Genomic DNA, 8,097 nt, shown 5'->3' with positions numbered 1-8,097 from the left:
CTCCCTTTTTGGGATGAGCACTGGGTGTTGTATGGAAACCAATTTGTCAATAAATTTCATATACATAAAAAAAAAAAAAAAAAAGATTCTCTCTCCCTGTCTCTCTACCCGTCCCCTGCTCACATGCTCTCGAAAGAAAGAAAGAAAGAAAGAAAGAAAGAAAGAAAGAAAGAAAGAAAGAAAGAAAATTAAGCAAATGAAAAACCAAGACAACTATTAAGTCTTGGGAAAACAGAAGTTATATATGAAATCAATAATAATCCTAGTATACTATGTAACTCAACTTGAATGTCATACACATTGTCATAATATGGTAAACATTGAATGCTGATCATAAATAACCAAACATATAATAGAGGTATAAGGGAGGAGGAAAGGACAAGAAAGAGTAACATAGAAGCACAGAAGAGGAAAGAGGGCTAAATCCTCATCTTCCACTGTGAAAAACCAACCAGATAATGTTTAAAATTGAAAAATCAGGAAGTAAAATCAGAAGTTATTTAGAGATACAGAGATAGATACCAAAAGAATCAGCTAAAAAAGTTTAAGTGGTATAAAGAGGAAGATGAGGAAATGCTATTTTTCACAGTAAGCCTTACAGAAGTATTTGATTCTTTGAATATGTAAATTTTTGTAACTTTGATACAAAGGAAAACTAAATTTAAAAATAATGAAAAAAGGGGCACCTGGGTGGCTCAGCCGGTTGAAGCCTCCGACTTCAGCTCAGGTCATGATCTCGCGGTTTGTGGGTTTGAGCCCCATGTCGGGCTCTGTGCTGACAGCTCCGAGCCTGGAGCCTCCTTCAGTTCTGTGTCTCCCTCTCTCTCTGCCCCTCCCCTGCTTGCACCCTGTCTCTCTTTCTCTCAAAAATAAATAAACATTAAAAAAAAATTTTTTTTAAATAATGAAAAAATACATCAAAGTCAATTGATTGTAAGCTGACTGTGAAAACAAAATGGCAGGCCCAAACCTTTTCCTTGTGAAGCAACTTTAGGCTAAGGCCAAAAATGACCCCAAAAGTCAACCTGCTCTTGCGTGCAGGAGACTGGAGACTAATTCCAGCCAGGAGGGTGGACCCCAAGACTGAGTTTCTCCAGGGTGGGTGGGAGAGGGCTCTAGGCCCCACTGCCTACTGAAGGAGCCCTATGCCACCCCTCTCCCTGCATTGGGAAGGAGACAAAGTGGTGAGGAGCAGGAAGACTTGGTATCTAACACATCCTTAAGGTTAAGGCAGGATTCAACGACCCTGTTGTTCAGATGGGGAAAGTCTGGCTCAGAAAGGGGAAAGGAACTGGCCCAAGGCCATACAGCGAGGTCACAAAACGCTGGGTCTGGCCCCTGCAGTTAAACAAAAGAGCCAAGAGCCAGTCTGCGGCAGACTTCCTGTATTCACGTCCAAGTTCTAGTGGTTGGATCACAGGGCAGAGAAAATGAAAATACAAGGTAGGTGTGTTGGAGACATCAAGAGAAACCAAGGAAATGTTCAAAGACTACTAGGATTTGTCAGAAGGATCCAGGATCCAAATGGAATGGGCAGCTGTCAGTGAAACATGGGACCTTTCTAGAATCAATTAGAATAATTTACCTGCCCTTTAGAAGAAACTATAGTTCAATCCCAGGTGATAAAGAAAAATTCTTCTTAAAAAAATTTTTTTTTTAATCTTTATTTTTGAGAGACAGAGACAGAGTGTGAACGGGGAGGGGCAGAGAGAGAGGGAGACGCAGAATCTGAAGCAGGCACCAGGCTCTGAGCTCTCAGCACAGAGTCCAGTGCGGGTCTCAAACTCACGAAACGCAAGTTCATGACCTGAGCCGAAGTCAGATGCTTAACAGACTGAGCCACATAATGCTCCCAATATTCTTCTTTTTTTTCAAATGTTTATTTATTTTGAGAGAGAGAGACAGAGTGTGTGAGCCAGGGAGGAGCAGAGAAAGAAGGAGACAGAGGATCAGAAGTGAGCTCTGTGCTGACAGCAGAGAACCCAACGCAGGCTGGAACTCACAGAACGTTGAGATCATGACCTGAGCTGAAGTTGGACGTTCAACCAACTGAGCCACCCAGGCGCCTCAAAGAAAAATTCTTCTTTACAGAAGAATACAAGAAAACCAACATAAAAGAAAAGATAGAATTGGAAAATCACCTTTTAATAACCCCCAGTGCAATAGCTGGTTCAGGTAAGGGCCACCAATGGATGCCAAAGCCATGAGATGAAAGGTTGGAGAAGGAAAGGATATCATGCACTGAAGCAGCATCCCAAAGGTCCTCACTGGTTGCAAAGAGGGAAAGGCACTTTACGAGGGTGTAATCCTGCTATCAGCACCAAGTGATCAAACTTAGCATCACCAATCGTGGGACAGCCTGACAACAGGTTTCCTAATGGGATATAACACTGAGTATCAACTGGGAAATATCTTTGCTAAAACATCATTAACCTGGATCTACCTTTTTTTAAAATAAGTTTATTTATCTAAGAGAGAGAGAACTGGGGAGGTGCCGAGAGGTGGGGGGGAGAGAATCCCAGGCAGGCCCCATGCTATCAGCATGGAGTCTGACGCAGGGCTCAAACCCACAAACCGTGAGATCAAGACTTGAGCCGAAACCAATCGCTGGATGCCTAACCAACTGAGCCACTCAGGCATTCCAACCTGAATCTCCCTTTAGACCTAAGTTTCAGTTTACAGTAATTAGAAGAATAGAAGAACAAGTGAAATGACACCAGAAGGAAAGAGACAAATCCAAGGACAGTCCACAAGACAATGACTGTTACCATCAAAGAGTCAATGCCATGAGAAAGTGTGTGTGTGGAGAGGGTTCTATGTTTTAAAAGATTTAAGAAATAAAAAAGAAAAAGAAATGTAGGGACACCTAGCTGGCTCAATCAAGGGAGCATGTAACTCTTGACCTCAGGGTTGTGAGTTCAAACCCCATGTTGGGTGTAGAGATTACTTAAAAATAAAATCTTTAGGGGCGCCTGGGTGGCTCAGTCGGTTAAGCATCTGACTTCAGCTCAGGTCACGATCTCACAGTCTGTGAGTTTGAGCCCCACGTCAGGCTCTGTGCTGACAGCTCAGAGCCTGGAGCCTGTTTCAGACTCTGTGTCTCCCTCTCTCTCTACCCCTCCCCCACTCTCATTCTGTCTCTTAAAAATAAGTAAACATTAAAAATCAAAATCTTTAAAAAAATAAAAGATTTACAAAATTTAATAACCACGTGCAATTTATAAATCTTGACAAGATTCTGGTTTGGAAAAAAAAAGCTATAAAAGATATTTTTGAGAGGCCGAGGAAATGTGAATCTGGATTGAATATTAGAGGATATTTAGAAACTGTTACTGCTTGTCTTAGCAATAAGTGTGAAAGTGGAATTTTTGGCTGTTAAGTGATTATGTTTTTAGGAGCTGAAGACTGAATGAAGTACTTGGAGGTGACATGACTTGATGTTTGCAACTTATTTTCAAATGGTTCAGAAAAAAAGATTACAGATAGATAATAGGTAAAATTAACAATGGTTGATCATAGATGGTGGGTATAGGAATGACAAACTTTTCTGTATGTTTAAAATTTTGCATAATAAATGGTTGGCGGAATGGTTTTCAAAGCCTACACAGGAACCGTGTTGGGTACTAAGAAGACACTATGTTGCCAACACTGTTACCTTGACACTTGTGGGGGCAGCGGGCTCTTTTACAGCACAGGCACATGTGCATCGTAATCTTTATTGGACTTTCTCAATAACTATTCAAAAGGTTTTTTGGGGTTTTTTTATAGGAAAAAATTCCAGCTCTGCCACTTACTAGATGGGTGATTAAGCCAATTACTTAACTCCCTTTTGCCTCGGTTTCCTCAAATGGGCATGCTAATAGAACCTATCTTATTGGGTTGCTGGGAGAATTGAAGGAGTCAACACACACATGCCTGCCATAGAGACTAAGTGTGCAGAATTTAGGTAGTTCGGTGATATGATTTCCCTGCAAACTTGCCACGTCTGAATTAGGGACCCTGCCTGTGTACAGAGATTTGGAGCCACTCAAGGAAAGGGAGCAGCAGGTATGTTTGTCTGAGCATGTGTATCCTCCCACCAGGGAACTTCCTGGGAGTCTCGAGGTGTACCCTTCAAGCTAGTCAGTTGAAATGCCTGCTCTCCCTTGGTGCGGACACTCTAGGCTCCAGAGGTGTGAGTTCCTGCCAGTTCATTTGGGTGAGCCAGGAGGTGGACTCTCTCAGGACCTCAGGCCCATCCTGTTCTCCTCCTCAGTCCCCAAGTCTCTGAGAGGGCGGAGCCGCCCCAGGTAGCAGGCCGGCAGTGCGTATCCAGCCCTGCCCACCACCCCGCATGGCCTGGCCATTCTTTTGGTGGGAGGTCTCCAAGGACTCTGGTACACTTGGGCTGTGAACACAGAGCCAGGAAAGGGGCCCTTTGTGGGGAAGGAACAGGTCTGGGCTCCAGTCCCACATCTGCTATACCTGCCCCAGGCAATTTACTTACTTCACTTCTTCCATTCACTCATTCAACACTTATTTATTGCACATCTTCTTGGTGCCAGGCACCGTCTTGGGTACTTGGGCTACATCAATGAACAAAGCAGACAACCATCTCTGCCCTTATGGAATTTACATTCTAGTGGGAGATAAGCAAGTAAACTATACTGTTTGTTAGAGATGAGCAAGCTGGGCAAAAGGGAAGGTATTGCTGGGGCAGGTGGATAGGGGTAGGGTGCAGTACTTTATAGGGTGTTGGAATGCACCTCACTGGCAAGGCCAGATTTGAGCATAGGCTTGAAGGTGAGGTTGTCTACTACGCCCACGTCTGGGGGAAGAGTGTCCTCGGCAAAAGAAAGCCAGAGAAAAGGTCCCATGGTGGGGATGTGCTTGGCATGGTTGAGGAATGGCAAGGAGGCTAGTGTGGCTGGAGTGGAGCCTCTGAGATGGAGAGCAAGTGCACGAGGTCAGTGATGTCTGGTGCCAGGCCCTCTTCATGGTCTGGTGTGGCCATCTTCATGACTTTGACTTTTACTCTGAGTGAAATCAGGAGCCATGGGAAGCCTTTGAACAGAGGAATGCTGTTATGATTGTGTATGGCTTTTTTTTTTTTAAAGAATGCTTTGTTTTAATGTTTATTTTTGAGAGAGAGAAAGAGAAAGAGGGAGGGAGGGAGGAAAGGAGGGAAGGAGGGAGAAGGCAAACAGAGACACAGAATCCGAAGTAGACCCCAGGCTCTGAGCTGTCAGCATAGAGCCCAACATGGGGTGTGAACCCATGAACCATGAGATTATGGCCTGAGCCAAAGCCGGATGTTTAATCAACCCAGCCACCCAGGTGCCCCTCTGATTGTGTTTTAAAAGGGTGGCTTGGGCTGCTGCTTTGAGAATCTCATTGGACTGCTGTGAAGGTCTAAGGAGAGCCTGGATGGAAAACACTCTGTAACAAAAAGCCCTGAATACAGTACAATGCTCTAGGGAAAAGAGACTAGCTGTTCTGCTTCTTCCCATCTTATCCAAGAGACAATCGAGTAAGGAAGGGATTTGACTTGCCCAAGGTCAGATGCTCTACAACCAATTTAGCATCTGGAACTCCCGGACTCTTCTCCCAGGTGCCATCTGGCAGGTAGGTAAATAGCTTTTGGACTTGTGGTCTCAGTGAGTGCATCTGAACAGGACCGACTGAGTGGTTCTCCCCCATGATTCGTTCATTCAGCAAATATGTATTAAGCACAAGTTCTCCACCCGGCATTAGGATATAGGGGCAATCGAAGACACCTGGTGAGGGCTGAGCCCCAGTCTTTGATGGAGCAGGAGTCAGATATCAGTCAGAGGTCAGAGACCAGGCCACCCGTGGCTGGGGGTAAGCTTAGGGGTCGGGGGTCAGTCCATGGCTGGAATCAGCATGAGGCTGGAGGCAGAGAGACCAGTCAGGAGGCTGTGGTAAAAAGCCAAGCCGGAGAGGCAAGGCCTGGTGGAGACTGTGGCTGGGAGCATGAGGAAAGGGAACGAAGAGTAAAAACGTCAGGAGGAAAGTCCACAGGACTTGGGGGAGACTGGATATGAAGAAAGGGGTGGGACCAAGATGCTGCTGAGCATTCCTACTTGGGTGACAGAGATGATGTCATTCACAGAAACAGGAAGTCCTTGGCACATCTGAGGAACAGAAAGAAACGCCATACGTCTGAGCATGGTGAGCAAGGGGGGTTGCGGTTTCAAATGTTGTTGCCGAGACGGGCAGGGGCCAGATCATACAGACTTGGGTCTTAGTGGGTAGTATTCCAAAACAATGGGAAGCTAGCAGAGGGTGTCAGGCAGTGAGGGACTGTGCTTGGTTGATGTTTTAAAATCATGTGTGGCATACAGATTTAAGGGGGGCAGGAGTGGGAGCCTGGAGACCAGTTAGGATGAAGTAGCTTAGGCGAGAGATGGTGTTTTCCGGTGGTGGTGGAGACAGGGAGAAGTGGATGGATTCCATAGCTGTTTTGAAGGGAGAGATGTCAGGTGTGGGCATGAGATCAAAGGCAGTGCCTGGGTTTGGGGTGTACAATGGATGGTGCCATTCATCAAGATGGGGAAGATGGGAGAGCACATTCTGGGATAGGCAGACTCCAGAGTTCGGCTCTGGCTATATTCTGTGTGACATCCACATGTAGACATCAGGTAGATGGTTGAAGGTACCAGACTGACACTTAAAAAAAAAAAAGAGTGAACACGGACATTTGTAAATGGTTAACTCGCAGATGGTATTTAAAGCCATGGGACTAGGGCTGAGCCCTGGGGACCCTCAACATTTAGAGACTGGATGGAGGAGCAGCCCTGACCAGTGCGGAGTAGTCGTCAGGGAGGAGAAGGAAAACCAGGAGAGGGTGCACTCATAGACCCCAATAAGGGAGTGGGGGGGGGGGGGGTTTACTGCGCCCGATGCTGCTCAGAGAACCAGGCGGAGAAGAAGCGCCATGGGCTCGACCACGTGGGGGCCACAGGAGATGGAGACAAGAGCAGGTCGGCAAATTGGGTCAGGAGGTGAATGGGAGGGGAGGAAGTGATACCAGCATGAAAGTGGGGGGGCAGGGAGTTGGGGGCCAGCAGCTGGAAGAGGACTCAGGTCACGGCTCTCGAGCATGTTTTGTGGATGGGAAAGATGAGAGAAGGGGGCAGGGGCTTAATGGTGCTGAGGAGGAGGGGCCTGCCCAGCTCCTGCGCGGGGCGTCCTGAGGTGCTTCTGCACAAGCTGCCCCTCCAAGAAAGGCTGCTCTGCCATCCAGCCTCCTCCGAAGCGCCTCCCCTCCATGGCCTTTCTTCTTCTCCTCCTCACCACCCGGACCTCCTGCCTCAGCACGGCAGCTCATTCCCCCAGTGCTGCCACCACCAGCACCATCCACTGGATTTGAGTGAAACTTCCGGAAGTATACCAAGGCCTTTGTTCCTGGCTTTCATTCCCTCCTAGGGTCTCACCTCTTTGAGTGCAACCTATTCCCACATGGTTGCTCATTGTATTGTCACAACAGCCCTGCGAGCCTCAGGGGGATTTAGGAGATGTACAAGTACAGCTAAGTGCGCGGCTAGTAAGTGGCGAAGCTGGGACTTGAACACACGTCTAGGCTGTCTGCAGAGCCCATTCTAACTACCGTCCCATGCTGCCTCCACAGACCTCTCACGCCCTTTGGCCAGTCTTGGTGAAGGCGACGCCTCCTGTACTCCTGTTCCCATGAGATGGGTTTGAAAGGCAGACGGGATTCTTTCCCCATCTGTGTTTCAGGGGGGCAATTTCTACAATTACTCTCCAGACAAGCTAAGTACCAGTTCACCAGGCTTCTGTCCTGCCCAGGAATGACCCTTTCTGAACATTTCCTCACATCCCTGAGAATCTGTTTGCATGCCTTCAGAGACAGCGTATTACTACATCCACAAGCAGCCTGTTCTAGGCAGGAGGATAGCAGAGCAATGCAAAACGGACTCCGACCCCAGATGCTTTGGCTGAATCTCAACTAGTATCCTGTGCCTCAGTTTCCTCATCTGCAAAATGGTAATGATAGAAGTGCCTACTTCCTAGTGTGATTACGAGGATTAATCAGATGCTACATTTAAATGGCCTGGGAAATGCATCGTTAATTTC

The sequence above is a fragment of the Lynx canadensis genome, chromosome A1, assembly GCF_007474595.2.
Source record: "Lynx canadensis isolate LIC74 chromosome A1, mLynCan4.pri.v2, whole genome shotgun sequence".
Taxonomy (NCBI): domain Eukaryota; kingdom Metazoa; phylum Chordata; class Mammalia; order Carnivora; family Felidae; genus Lynx; species Lynx canadensis.
Note: the sequence above shows the minus strand (reverse complement) of the source record.